The 14,313-nt window shown below is 43.4% G+C and overlaps 1 pseudogene; it reads left to right on the top strand.

Annotated features, from left to right (window-relative positions):
- LOC147984230 (putative serpin-Z8) overlaps positions 1–14,313 on the top strand; it is a 183,731-nt pseudogene that overhangs the window by 19,710 nt on the left and 149,708 nt on the right.

Genomic DNA, 14,313 nt, shown 5'->3' with positions numbered 1-14,313 from the left:
TGTCGCTGAAGGGCGAGTGCTGAAAGGTATCTACGGAGGTGAACTCCATGATCGGCGCCCAGTCAGATTCGATAGGCACGGGCGCAGGCGGTTCGGAGTCCGTGGCCGGGGAAGAATCCGACAATTTGGCGTCACGGCTCTCGTGAAGGGTAAGGTCGATACTCGGCTCGATCGCCGCTGAGAATGCGGCCTCCGTGGCAGGGTCTATCCCCCCGTCCATGGATGGCGCAATTGGCTCCGAATTGAGGGTCGGAGCGGTTGCCGGTGTGGTCTCCTGAACACTGTCCGATGGTAGAGCTAAATCATGCTCATCGCGACCGTGCGGCGCACTCGGCAGGGGCTCGAATCCGTCGAAGATCAAGTCTCCGCGGATGTCGGCCGTATAGTTTAAGCTTCCAAACCTGACCTGGTGGCCCGGGACATAACTCTCGATCTGCTCTAGATGGCCAAGCGAGTTGGCCCGCAGTGCGAAGCCGCCGAACACAAAGATCTGTCCGGGGAGAAAAGTCTCACCCTGGACTGCATCGCTATCGATGATCAAAGGAGCCATCAAGCCTAACGATGACGACACAGAGGAACTCTCAATGAAAGCACCAATGTCGGTGTCAAAACCGGCGGATCTCGGGTTGGGGGTCCCGAACTGTGCGTCTAGGCGGATGGTAACAGGAGGCAGGGGACACGATGTTTACCCAGGTTCGGGCCCTCTTGATGGAGGTAAAACCCTACGTCCTGCTTGATTGTTCTTGATAATATGAGTAGTACAAGAGTTGATCTACCGCGAGATCAGAGAGGCTAAACCCTAGAAGCTAGCCTATGGTATGATTATATGTTGTCCTACGGACTAAAACCCTCCGGTTTATATAGACACTGGAGGGGGATAGGGTTACACAGAGTCGGTTACAAGGAAGGAGATCTACATATCCGTATTGCCAAGCTTGCCTTCCACGCCAAGGAGAGTCCCATCCGGACACGGGACGAAGTCTTCAATCTTGTATCTTCATAGTCCAACAGTCCGGCCAAAGGATATAATCCGGCTGTCCGGATACCCCCTAATCCAGGACTCCCTCACCCACTATTTTGGATTTCAAGGAATTTAATTATGAAAATTGCTCTTTGATTGATTGTATTTCCTTGTTGCAATCCGTGCTAAATTCTCCTCATGCTTATAGTCAAAATAAAGCGTTTACTAAACATATCGTTGATGCCTTGATGCAATCTTATGAAGAAAAACTTGAGTTGGAAGTTTCTATCCCTAGAAAACTTTATGATGAGTGGGAACCAACTATTAAAATTAATATTAAAGATCATGAGTTCTATGCTTTATGTGATTTGGGTGCTAGTGTTTCCACGATTCCAAAGACTTTGTGTGATTTGTTAGGTTTCTTTGATTTTGATGATTGCTCTTTAAACTTGCACCTTGTGGATTCCACTATTAAAAAACCAATGAGAAGAATCAATGATGTTCTTATTGTCGCAAATAGGAATTATGTGCCCATAGATTTTATTGTTCTTGACATAGATTGCAATCCTTCATGTCCTATTATTCTTGGTAGACCTTTCCTTAGAACGATGGGTGCAATTATTGATATGAAGGAAGGAAATATTAGATTCCAATTTCAGTTAAGAAAAGGCATGGAACACTTTCCTAGAAAGAAAATTAAATTACCTTATGAATCTATTATGAGAGCCACTTATAGATTGCCTACCAAAGATGGCAATACCTAGATCTATCCTTGCTTTTTATGCCTAGCTAGGGGCGTTAAACGATAGCGCTTGTTGGGAGGCAACCCAATTTTATTTTTATTCCTTGCTTTTTGATCCTGTTTAGTAATAAATAATTTACCTAGCCTCTGTTTTGGTTGTGTTTTTTGTGTTTAATTAGTGTTTGTGCCAAGTAGAACCGTTGGGAAGACTTGGGGAAAGTCTTGATATCTTGCTGTAAAAAACAGAAACTTTAGCGCTCACGAGAACCGCTGCCATTTTTATTTGGAAAGTGCTATTTAGTTAATTATTTTTCAGATGTTTAATAGATAAATTCCTCACGTCCAGCAATTTATTTTAGAATTTTTGGGGTTCCAGATCTTGCGCTAGCTACAGATTACTACAGACTGTTCTGTTTTTGACAGATTCTGTTTTTCATGTGTTGTTTGCTTATTTTGATGAATCTATGGCTAGTAAAATAGTTTATAAACCATAGATAAGTTGGAATACAGTAGGTTTAACACAAATATAAATAAAGAATGAGTTCATTACAGTACCTTGAAGTGGTCTTTTGTTTTCTTTCGCTAACGGAGCTCACGAGATTTTCTTCTTTAAGTTTTGTGTTGTGAAGTTTTCAAGTTTTGGGTAAAGATTTGATGGATTATGGAACAAGGAGTGGCAAGAGCCTAAGCTTGGGGATGCCCATGGCACCCCCAAGATAATCTAAGGACACCTAAAATCCAAAGCTTGGGGATGCCCCGGAAGGCATTCCCTCTTTCGTCTACTTCTATCGGTAACTTTACTTGGAGTTATATTTTTATTCACCACATAATATGTGTTTTGCTTGGAGCGTCTTGTTTGATTTGAGTCTTTGCTTTTTAGTTTACCACAATCATCCTTGCTGTACACACCTTTTGAGAGAGCCATACATGATTTGGAATTTGTTAGAATACTCTATGTGCTTCACTTATATCTTTTGAGTTATATAGTTTTGCTCTAGTGCTTCACTTATATCTTTTAGAGCACGGTGGTGGATTTGTTTTATAGAAACTATTGATCTCTCATGCTTCACTTAGATTATTTTGAGAGTCTTAAATAGCATGGTAATTTGCTTAAATAATCCTAATATGCTAGGTATTCAAGATTAGTAAATTTTTTCTTATGAGTGTTTTGAATACTAAGAGAAGTTTGGTGCTTGATGATTGTTTTGAGATATGGAGGTAATAATATCAAAGTCGTGCTAGTTGAGTAGTTGTGAATTTGAGAAATGCTTGTGTTGAAGTTTGCAAGTCCCGTAGCATGCACGTATGGTAAACATTATGTAACAAATTTGAAACATGAGGTGATCTTTGATTGTCCTCCTTATGAGTGGCGGTCGGGGACGAGCGATGGTCTTTTCCTACCAATCTATCCCCCTAGGAGCATGCGCGTAGTGCTTGGTTTTTGATGACTTGTAGATTTTTGCAATACGTATGTGAGTTCTTTATGACTAATGTTGAGTCCATGGATTATACGCACTCTCACCCTTCCATCATTGCTAGCCTCTTCGGTACCGTGCATTGCCCTTTCTCACATTGAGAGTTGGTGCAAACTTCGCCGGTGCATCCAAACCCCGTGATATGATACGCTCTTTCACATATAAACCTCCTTATATCTCCTCAAAAGAGCCACCATACCTACCTATTATGGCATTTCCATAGCCATTCCGTGATATATTGCCATGCAACTTTCCACCATTCCGTTTATCATGAAACATTCATCATTGTCATATTGCTTAGCATGATCATGTAGTTGACATAGTATTTGTGGCAAAGCCACCATTCATAATTCTTTCATACATGTCACTCTTGGTTCATTGCATATCCCGGTACACCGCTAGAGGCATTCATATAGAGTCATCTTTTGTTCTAGCATCGAGTTGTAATCATTGAGTTGTAAATAAATAGAAGTGTGATGATCATCATTTTCTGGAGCATTGTCCCAAGTGAGGAATTAAAAAAAGAAGAAGAGAAAGGCCATAAAAAGAGAGATAAAAGGCCCAAATAAAAAAAAGAGAGAAAAAGAGAGAAGAGACAATGCTACTATCCTTTGCCACACTTGTGCTTCAAAGTAGCACCATAATCTTCATGATAGAGAGTCTTTTGTTTTCTCACTTTCATATACTAGTGGGAATTTTTCATTATAGAACTTGGCTTGTATATTCCAACAATGGGCCTCCTCAAGTGCCCTAAGTCTCCGTGAGCAAGCAAGTTGGATGCACACCCACTTAGTTTCTTTTGTTGAGCTTTCATACATTTATAGCTCTAGTGAATCCGTTGCATGGCAATCCCTACTCCTTGCATTAACCTCAATCGATGGGCATCTCCATAGCCAATTGATTAGCCTCGTTAATGTGAGACTTTCTCATTTTTGTCTTCTCCACATAACCCCCATCATCATATTCTATTCCACCCATAGTGCTATGTCCATGGCTCGCGCTCATATATTGCATGAAAGTTTATAGGTTTGAGATTACTAAAGTATGAAAAAATTGCTTGGCTTGTCATCGGGGTTGTGCATGATGAGAGCATTCTTGTGTGACGAAAATGGAGCATGACTAAACTATATGATTTTGTAGGGATGAACTTTCTTTGGCCATGTTGTTTTGAGAAGACATAATTGCTTAGTTAGTATGCTTGAAGTATTATTATTTTTATGTCAATATGAACTTTTGTCTTGAATCTTTCGGATCTGAATATTCATACCACAATTAAGAAAAACTACATTAAAATTATGCCAAGTAGCACTCCGCATCAAAAATTTTGTTTTTATCATTTACCTACTCAAGGACGAGCAGGAATTAAGCTTGGGGGTGCTTGATACATTTCCAACGTATCTATAATTTTTGATTGCTCCATGATATATTATCTACTGTTTTGGACATTATTGGGATTTATTATCCACTTTTATATTATTTTTGGGACTAACCTATTAACCGGAGGCCCAGCCCAGAATTGCTGTTTTTTTTGCCTATTTTAGGGTTTCGAAGAAAAGGAATATCAAACGGAGTCCAAACGGAATGAAACCTTCGGGAATGTGATTTTCTCACCGAACATGATCCAGGAGACTTGGACCCTACGCCAAGAAATAAAGGAGGCCACGAGGTAGGGGGGCGCGCCTACCCCCCCAGGCGCGCCCTCCACCCTCGTGGGCCCCCTGTTGCTCCACCGACGTACTCCTTCCTCCTATATATACCTACGTACCCCCAAATGATCAGAAACGGAGCCAAAACCCTAATTCCACCACCGTAACTTTCTGTATCCACGAGATCCCATCTTGGGGCCTGTTCCGGAGCTCCGCCGGAGGGGGCATACATCACGGAGGGCTTCTACATCAACACCATAGCCCCTCCGATGAAGTGTGAGTAGTTTACCTCAGACCTTCGGGTCCATAGTTATTAGCTAGATCGCTTCTTCTCTCTTTTTGAATCTCAATACAATGTTCTCCCCCTCTCTTGTGGAGATCTATTCGATGTAATCTTCTTTTTTGCGGTGTGTTTGTTGAGACCGATGAATTGTGGGTTTATGATCAAGATTATCTATGAACAATATTTGAATCTTCTCTGAATTATTTTATGTATGATTGGTTATCTTTGCAAGTCTCTTCGAATTATCAGTTTGGTTTGGCCTACTAGATTGATCTTTCTTGCAATGGGAGAAGTGCTTAGCTTTGGGTTCAATCTTGCGGTGTCCTTTCCCAGTGACAGTAGGGGCAGCAAGGCACGTATTGTATTGTTGCCATCGAGGATAACAAGATGGTTTTTTTTATCATATTGCATGAATTTATCCCTCTACATCATGTCATCTTGCTTAAGGCGTTACTCTGTTTTCATGAACTTAATACTCTAGATGCATGCTGGATAGCGGTCGATGAGTGGAGTAATAGTAGTAGATGCAGGCAGGAGTCGGTCTACTTGTCTCGGACGTGATGCCTATATACATGATCATACCTAGATATTCTCATAACTATGCTCAATTCTGTCAATTGCTCAACAGTAATTCGTTCACCCGCCGTAAAATACTTATGCTCTTGAGAGAAGCCACTAGTGAAACCTATGCCCCCCCGGGTCTATCTTCATCATATTAATCTTCCAACACTTAGTTATTTCCTTTGCTTTTTTAATTTCCTTTTATTTTACTTTGCATCTTTACCACAAAAATACCAAAATATTATCTTATCATATCTATCAGATCTCACTCTCATAAGTGACCGTGAAGGGATTGACAACCCCTTATCGCGTTGGTTGCGAGGAGTTATTTGCTTTGTGCAGGTACGAGGGACTCGCGCGTAGCCTCCTACTGGATTGATACCTTGGTTCTCAAAAACTTAGGGAAATACTTACGCTACTTTGGTGCATCATCCTTTCCTCTTCAAGGAAATCCAACGCAGTGTTCAAGAGGTTGCAGCGACATATCAGAATTAATAACAGAAGCAGGTTTAGGTGTCGCAAGCTTACTCAAAATAGAAGGTGAATCAAGTGCAGAGCTAGATGGTAGTTCCTTACCTCCCCTCGTAGTTGAGGGATAAATCTTGGTTCTTGGATCTTTCAAGTTCTTCATAATGATAAGAAGATATAAATCCCAAGTGACTCAAAGAATAGAGCTATGCTCCCCGGCAACGGCGCCAGAAAATAGTCTTGATAACGCACAAGTGTAGGGTATCGCAACAGTTTTCAAGGGTAGAGTATTCAACCCAAATTTATTGATTCGACACAAGGGGAGCCAAAGAATATTCTCAAGTATTAGCAGCTGAGTTGTCAATTCAACCACACCTGGAAACTTAATATCTGCAGCAAGGTATTTAGTATCAAAGTAATATGATAGTAGTGGTAACGGTGGTAAAAGGTAAAGGTAGAAAAAGTTATATTTTTGGTGTTTTATAGTGAGGATAATAGTAGCAACGGAAAAGTAAATAAGCGAAGAACAATATATGGAAAGCACGTAGGCAATGGATCAATGACGGAGAATTATGCCGGGTGCAGTTCATCATGTAACAGCCATAACCTAGGATGACACAGAACTAGCTCCAGTTCATCAATGTAATGTAGGCATGTATTCCGAATATAGTCATACATGCTTATGGAAAAGAACTTGCATGGCATCTTTTGTCCTACCCTCCTATGGTAGCGGGGTCCTATTGGAAACTAAGGGATATTAAGGCCTCCTTTTAATAGAGTACCAGACCAAAGCATTAACACATAGTGAATACATGAACTCCTCAAACTACGGTCATCACCGGTAAGTATCCCGATTATTGTCACTTCGGGGTTAACGGATCATAACACATAATAGGTGACTATAGACTTGCAAGATAGGATCAAGAACTCTCATATATTGATGAAAACATAATAGGTTCAGATCTGAAATCATGGCACTCGGGCCCTAGTGACAAGCATTAAGCATAGCAAAGTCATAGCGACATCAATCTCAGAACATAGTGGACACTAGGGATCAAACCCTAACAAAGCTAACTCGATTACATGATAAATCTCATCCAACCCATCACCGTCCAGCAAGTCTACGATGAAATTACTCACGCACGGCGGTGAGTATCATGAAATTGGTGATGGAGGATGGTTGATGATGACAATGGCGACGGATTCCCCTCTCCGGAGCCCCAAACGGACTCCAGATCAGCCCCCCGAGAGTGTTTAGGGCTTGGCGGCGGATCCGTATCGTAAAACGCGATGATTCCTTCTCTCTGGTTTTTCTCTCCCCGAAAGTGAATATATGGAGTCAAGGTTGAGGTCGGTGGAGCGTCAGGGGGCCCACGAGGCAGGGGGCGTGCCCAGGGGGTAGGCGTGCCCCCATCCTCGTGGACAGGTGGAGGCCCCCCTGACGTGGATCTTCCTTCCAGTATTTATTATATATTCCAAAATAATTCTCCGTTGATTTTCAGGTCATTCTGAGAACTTTTATTTTTGCACAAAAATGACACCATGGCAATTCTGCTGAAAACAGCGTCAGTCCGGGTTAGTTCCATTCAAGTCATGCAAGTTAGAGTCCAAAACAAGGGCAAACGTGTTTGGAAAAGTAGATACGATGGAGACGTATCACGCAGCACGTCAATGCCTGCGTCGCCGAGGCCACGAAGAATCTCATTGACGACGTCGTCTCCCCCAGAACCTTTGGCCGAAAGACCGACGTCGTGCTCGCGAGCGCCGTATACTTCAAAGGCGATTGGGCCCTTCCGTTCGAGGAGAGAGACATGTTGGGACAATCCCAATACCATTTATCTTTCTCTCACTCGCACAAACGGAGGTAGAAGAAGGAACACATAACTTTTTCGGCACACGAACGGTGCCTCGGACGCACGAACGGCCTCACTTTACTAGGCATATACCCGGGCGCAGAAACACACTGCAACCTACCCAGAGGAGCTCTCTCATAGCCGACTGGGCACATACCATGGTCCCGGCGGAGACTACATCATCTCTGGATCCTAGGCTCGGCTCATATCGGTGCACCGCAAACAGTACATCAGGGGGCCTTTTTATACCTGACTGCACACAGGCCAGCGGCCACTCACCCCACGCACGCACGCACGCACCGGCCACTACCACATGAGCCGGCCACTAACCAACTAACTAGTCTACATGCACATCCATATCCATCGGATGCATGCAACTAGCTCACACACAACGCAACGCTCACGGCAGCCCGCACATGCATCCCTGACGACCCGGTCTTCTCCTGATCGTGAGCTTGGTCCGCTCGTCCGCATGGCCCGGATGCCAGGTTGCTCGTTGCGCCTGCTGTACACCGTCGTGACACATCCGTGGTTATTTCCTAACATACTCCCCCTAAACCACGCCGTCACCGTCGTCGGTGTTGTTGGAGCTGCCGTCATCGTTGTCGTTGATACGTCCATTTTGCATCATGCTTTTATATCACTATTTACTGCATTATGGGCTGTATTACACATTATGTCACAATACTTATGCCTATTCTATCTTATTTTATAAGGTTTACACGAAGAGGGAGAATGTCGATAGCTGGAATTCTGGGGTGGAAAAGGAGCAAATATTAGAGACCTATTCTGCACAACTCCAAAAGTCCTGAAACTCTACGGAAGTCAGTTTTGGAATATATAAAAAATATTGGGCGAAGAAAGCACCAGAGGGGGGGCACCCACCATCCACAAGGGTGGGGGGCGTCCCCTACCCCCTGGGCGCGCCCCCTATCTCGTGGGCCCCATGGCAGGCCTCCGGTGGCCATCTTTGGCTATATGAAGTCTTTTGCCCTGAAAAAAATCATAAGCAAGCTTTCGGGACGAAACACCGCCGCCACGAGGCGAAACCTTGGCGAAACCAATCTAGGGTTCCGGCGGAGCTGTTCTGCCAGGGAAGCATCCCTCCGGGAGGGGGAAATCATCACCATCGTCATCACCATCGATCCTCTCATGGGGAGGGGGTCAACCTCCATAAACATCTTCACCAGCACCATCTTATCTCAAACCCTAGTTCATCTCTTGTATCCAATCTTTGTCTCAAAAGTTCAGATTGGTACCTGTGGGTTGCTAGTAGTGTTGATTACTCCCTGTAGTTGATGATAGTTGGTTTATTCGGTGGAAGATTATATGTTCAGATCCTTTATGCATATTAATACCCCTCTGATTATGAACATGAATATGATTTGTGAGTATTTACGTTCGTTCCTGAGGACATGGGAGAAGTCTTGCTATAAGTAGTCATGTGAATTTGGTATTTGTTCGATATTTTGATGAGATGTATGTTGTCTTTCCTCTAGTGGTGTCATGTGAACGTCGACTACATGACACTTAACCATTGTTTGGGCCTAGGGGAAGGCATTGGTAAGTAATAAGTAGATGATGGGTTGCTAGAGTGACAGAATCTTAAACCCTAGTTTATGCGTTGCTTCATAAGGGGCTATTTTGGATCCATATGTTTCATGCTATGGTTAGGTTTACCTTAATACTACTTATTTTATAGTTGCGGATGCTTGTAAGAGGGGTTAATCATAAGTGGGATGCTTGTCCAAGGAAGGGCAATACCCAAGCACCGGTTCACCCACATATCAAATTATTTAAGTAATGAACGCGAATCATATAAGCGTGATGAAAACTAGCTTGACAATAATTCCCATGTATCCTCGGGAGCGCTTTCCTTTATATAAGAGTTTGTCCAGTCTTGTCCTTTGCTACAAAAAGGATTGGGCCATCTTGCAGCACCTTATTTATTTTTGTTACTTGTTACCCGTTATAAATTACCTTATCACAAAACTATCTGTTACCGATAATTTCAGTGCTTGCAGAGAATGCCTTACTAAAAATCGCTTGTCATTTCCTTCTGCTCCTCGTTGGGTTCGAGACTCTTACTTGTCGAAAGGACTATGATAGATCCCCTATACTTGTAGGTCATCATTCGTCATGAACGCCTCCGCTCGACGTTACCGCGTGGCTCCGTGCCTGCTACGACGTGCCGTGTGCTCGTCGCGCCCGCGCCATGGCTGTCGCGTCGCTCGACGTCGAAGCCGTGTGCCACCACCGCATCCGGACTTGCTGTGCGTCGTCGCCTCCATGCGCTCGCCGCACATCGCAACTGCGCCGCCACGGCCTCCATGCCCGCTGCACTCGTCGCGGACTCACCGTGCGCCGCTGATGGTGTCCTGGACTAGGGGGTACTCACCCCATCGTCTCCCGACCAGTGGGTCAGGTCGAGCACCCCCATGATGATTCACTAATGGGCCACTTCGGGCAGCCCATGCCGAATACAAGGGGGATTCCACAAGACTTGGTGCACAAGACAAGAACTCTTCTAAACCCTAGGCCTACGGTGCATATATAAACCGAGGCCAGGCTAGTCAATAGACAATCTCATATTCATTACTACAGTCTCGTGGTAGATACATATACTCCATACTACACACATATCAATACAATCAAAAGCAGGACGTAGGGTATTTTCTCTTTGAGAGAGCCCGAACCTGGGTAAAATTCTGTGTCCGTGTTACCATCGCTCCAAGATGCCTAGCTTAGAACCCCTACTATGGGATACGCTGGATATAAAACCGATATTGGTGCTTTCATTGAAAGCCTGCTACGTGTTCGTCGCGGTTCGATGGGAATCGAATTCAACGATCAGGTGATATCTTTTGAGTTAGATCTGTTCTACATGAATTATCTTCTTTTTTCCTAATCATTGCCGTTCGCTCCATGAAACTTAGGTCACAGGCGGATTAGGATAAAAAAATTTAGCTGCCATCGGCCGTATGCTGCGCCTGGCAATACGCCGGACCAGAGCTATGCTGCAGTCACTAGACTCACGTGCGCCATGAAGGTCCCGAGGAGGCTGATACGTAGGGAGCAGTTTCTGCAAATCCAACAAAGGAAACCCAATCCATCAAGGGGCGCTCCAGCGTAGGAGTCCCAGTCCGATCGGGCTGCAAGTCACAGGGAGATTTGACCCTTTTCTTTCTTGTTTAGCTAAAAAGGTCGTGTACGCCTCTAACTAATGGTAGTATAGTTTGCTTTCCATGCACGTATTACTACTAGTCTCCTTATACATCTTTACGTCTGATTGTTTATTCTATCAAAGTGTGCTAATTGTTCGCAGTTTGCAGCCTATATTCCTGTCCACAGGTCGGCAAATACTGTGCATTATGTATTTGAACTTCGTTACAATGCCAGCGCAAACGCCTGGTCACTGTCGTTCGTCGAACTCTGACATGCGTCAATGTCCGCAGCCACTGCGTCATGCCATCAAACCGACCACTGCATTCAGGCTATATTTATCAAATTATTGGCTTAGAATAAATTAATTATCCACAATTCTTTTTTCGATTATTATTACTGGTCTGTACTCTTTTATGTACACAGATTTCTGCTAGATCGAAACAAGAGGAATTTGGATGAAAGAGTCTGTGTGCAGCGTTAGACGATGACAAGGACAATCCAATCTAATTATAGAGAGACCATCAGCCGGCGTACATGCATGCAAGTCCAAGCAAAACACATCTACGGTTTCGAACTCCAATGGCTGGCAAAGTTATGCATTGTGTATCCTGATACATCTTCATTGTCTCTATAATTTTTGATTATTTCATGTCAATATGATACAACTTTTACATACTTTTGACAACTTTTATATGATTTATTGGACTAACCTATTGATCCAGTGCCCAATGCCAGTTCTTGTTTTTTGTATGTTTTTTGTATCGTAGAAAATCCATATCAAACGAAGTCCAAATGCAATAAAATTTTATGAAGAATTATTTTGAAATATATGTGATTTTTGGGAGTTGGAATCACCGCAAACGGAGGCCCGCACAACCCACAAGATACCAGGGCGCGCCAGAGGCCTCTGGCGCATGGTTGTGGGTTGTGCCCTCCTCGAACGTTGGTTGGAGCTCTACTTCGGGTGCTAGGAAGCTTATATCCGAAAAAATATCGTGTTAAAATCTCAGCGCAATCGGAGTTACAGATCTCCCGAAATATAAGAAACGGTTTTCGGCCAGATCTGAGGAACGAGGAACAGAAGAGAACAGAGAGGGAGATCCAATTTCGGAGGGGCTCCCACCCCTCCGCCGCCATAGGAGACCATGGACCAGAGGGGGAATTCTCCTCCCCATCTAGGGGGATGCCAAGGAAGAAGAAGAAGTAGGGGGGCTCTCTCCTCCTCGCTTCCGGTGGCGCCGGAGTGCCGCTGGGGCAACGATCGGGATGACGATCTACATCAACAATCTTGCTACTGTCAACACCAACTTTGTCCCCCTCTATGCAGCGGTGTAACACCTCTTCTCCCCACTGTAATCTCTACTTAAACATGGTGCTCAACTCCATATATTATTTCTCAATGATCTATGGTTATCCTATGATGTTCGAGTAGATCCGTTTTGTCCTGTGGGTTAATCGTGATCTTGGTTGGTATGATATATATTTTATTTATGGTGTTGTCCTACAGTGCCCTCCGTTCTCACGCAAACATGAGGGGCCCTCGCTGTAGGGTGTTGCAATATGTTCATGGTTCGCTTATTGTGGGCTCCTGAAGTGACAGAAGCTTAAACCCGAGTAGGTGGGTTATGGCGTATGGGATAAAGAGGACTTGATACTTAATGCTATGGTTCACGACCTTAATGATCTTTACTAGTTGCGGATGCTTGCTAGAGTTCCAATCATAAGTGCATATGATCCAAGTAGAGAAAGTATGTTAGCTCATGCTTCTCCATCATGTAGAATTGCAAGAATGATTACCGGTACTTGTTATCGATTGCCTAGGGACAAATAAATTTCTTGTTGACAAAAATCCTTTGACTAAACACCTAAATTTTATTATCTTACAAAGTACTTCTAGTTTTGTTCTTGCAAAGTAGTTCTAGCATCACACCTACAAACTAGTTTCATACTTGTTTCCGATAAAGCAAACGTCAAGTGTGCGTAGAGTTGTATCGGTGGTCGATAGAACTTGAGGGAATATTTGTTCTGTCTTTAGCTCCTCGTTGGGTTCGACACTCTTATTTATGGAAGAAGGCTACAAACGATCCCCTATACTTGTGGGTTATCAAGACCTTTTTCTGGCGCCGTTGCTGGGGAGCAATAGCGTGGGGTGAATATTCTCGTGTGTGCTTGTTTGCTTTATCACTAAGTAGTATTTATTTTGTGCTCTTGTTTTCTAATTTTAGTTATGGGTAGGAAACGCAAAATACCAAAAAAATTAGTTGTACCTACTAAACCAATGGTTGAAGAACCACCCAAAATATATCATACTAATGAAGCTTTTTACTTGGATCATCTTCGATCCATTTGTGCTCGTGCTAAAAACCCAACTAGCTTAGTTGAGGGAAAATCATTAGATGAGCATGCTTTTTTTGTGCGACATCGTTTATCTGAAAAAGGAAAACTTTTATAGCATAAAATTAATACTATGCAATGCTATGCTTGGAATTTATGTGAATTATATGATGTTACTTGTTGTTCTGAAGACCCTAAGAAACACCTTTGAAAGCACAAATGCTCCCTCGGTGGTTTTGGTAATTAATGTCAACATATCTCCTGTTGGACTAATGTTTTTATCTAGAATATTTCAGAAAAGTTCAACAAAAGGAGCAGCATGGACAAGAAGATGCGGAACCCCTTCAAAATGCTAAGGACAAAAGATTGGCTCAAGCTCTAAAGCTCAAGACTCTACATTTTACTTTTGGTGATCCAAGATCACATTGAGTCCATAGGAAAAGCCAATACTATTAAAAGGGGATGAGGTGTTGCTTAATGGCTTGCTTGCTCAAAGTGCTTAGTGATATGCTCCAAAGCCCTCAACCACTTTCTCATATCCACATATGTCTCAAATCAAAAGTCAAACTCGGCCCCACCGATTTGATCCATCCGGCGCCACCGAGTTTACTTGACATAGCCACTGCTAGAAATCCTAATCAATTCGGTCTCACCGATGGGATCTCGGTCTCACTGAGATGGGCTTGCAAACTCTATGTTGCGTGTTGCAATTATTTCGGTCCCATTGAGATAAGCAATCGGTCCCACCGAGTTTGCTTGACCAACTCTCTGTTTTGCTTATTACCAAAATCGGTCTCACCGAGTTTGTGTAATCGGTCAAACCGA

This window comes from Triticum urartu, chromosome 2A, assembly GCF_056163025.1.
Source record: "Triticum urartu cultivar PI428250 chromosome 2A, HENAU_Tu73, whole genome shotgun sequence".
Lineage (NCBI taxonomy): Eukaryota > Viridiplantae > Streptophyta > Magnoliopsida > Poales > Poaceae > Triticum > Triticum urartu.
This window is presented reverse-complemented; position numbering and strand designations above follow the sequence as displayed.